This window comes from Heterocephalus glaber, unplaced genomic scaffold, assembly GCF_053883595.1.
Source record: "Heterocephalus glaber isolate CG9 unplaced genomic scaffold, H.glaber_assembly_v1.0 deba00001613, whole genome shotgun sequence".
Classification (NCBI taxonomy): Eukaryota; Metazoa; Chordata; class Mammalia; order Rodentia; family Bathyergidae; genus Heterocephalus; species Heterocephalus glaber.
In genome coordinates this window covers 29,149,925-29,151,216 of record NW_028258384.1, presented here as the reverse complement: position 1 = coordinate 29,151,216, position 1,292 = coordinate 29,149,925, and the positions used below count along the sequence as shown (strand labels likewise).

The window sequence follows — 1,292 nt, the reverse complement described above, 5'->3', positions numbered from 1 at the left end:
TGCATCCATAAAGATGATATAAGATTTTCTCCTTGGCTCTATGAATGTATTATAATATTTAAATATCTTTCTTCACATCGAACATCTTTGTGTTACTGGAAGAGGCTCCACAATGTCATGAGCTATTTTTGTACCATATTATGTTTAATATTTTTCTTGAAAATATTTCTTCATGTATCAACTCCACACAAGGAATGTAAACATTATGTATGACACGCATGTATTAATGAGCTAAAATAGGGATAGGGACCAGAGCCCCTGGAGACCAGAAAATGTCTTTGAAATTAAAAAATGCAAAATGCATCGAAGGACTTGACAGCAATGTCTAGATTGAATTTACCAAGTTGGCTGCAGATCCCCCTGTGGTGAATCTTGGCCAAGGCCTTCCAAATATATCGCTTCCAACATATGTAAAAGAAGAATTATCAAAGACTGCATTAGTTGATAACCTGAATCAGTACACGCGGGGCTTTGGTCATCCATCACTTGTCAAAACTCTGTCCTGCCTATATGAAAAATTTTATCAAAACCAAGTTGACCCAAATAAAGAAATCCTTGTGACAGTAGGAGCATATGGATCTCTTTTTAATGCCATTCAAGGACTAATTGATGAAGGAGATGAAGTTATAATAATAGTTCCTTTTTATGACTGCTATGAGCTCATGATGAGAATGGCCAGAGCAACACCTGTTTTTATCCCCCTAAAGCTGTTTGTGGAAAAAAAATGGTCAAGTTCTGATTGGATGTTAGATCCTCAGGAACTCGAAAGCAAATTTAATTCTAAAACCAAAGCCATCATACTGAATACGCCACACAACCCCCTTGGCAAGGTGTATACTAAAGAAGAGCTCCAACTCATTGCTCACCTTTGCATCAAATATGCCACACTCTGTATCAGTGATGAGGTTTATGAGTGGCTTGTATACACCGGAAATAAGCATTTAAAAATAGGTACTGAGTCACAAATCTAAGAGTGTTTGGGCACATGTGGAACAACTGATTAGAAATGATCCCAGACTAGCTTTAAAATAGTCTTTATAATCAGTATGTGCGTGAGCACTTAATAATATTTGAATGAATGATGCTTGCATTGGGATTGATGAACAGCTTGAAAGACAAACAGTACAAACTTAGGGAGAGAGATTTCAGCTCACACTCTGAAACTGTGAAACCAGGGGAATTCTACATTTGCCTGTCTCCTTGGACTCTTAGTAAGAATCCTGCTATTCCTTGGTACATGAAATACAGAGAGCATAATTGTTCCCAAAGAGGTTCTGGACTAGACAGTGCTG

At 37.5% G+C, this 1,292-nt stretch overlaps 1 pseudogene; it reads left to right on the top strand.

The window, feature by feature from the left end:
- The first annotated feature begins 246 nt into the window (after positions 1-246).
- Positions 247-971, top strand: LOC101705696 (kynurenine--oxoglutarate transaminase 3 pseudogene; annotated as a pseudogene).
- Positions 972-1,292: the final 321 nt, after the last annotated feature.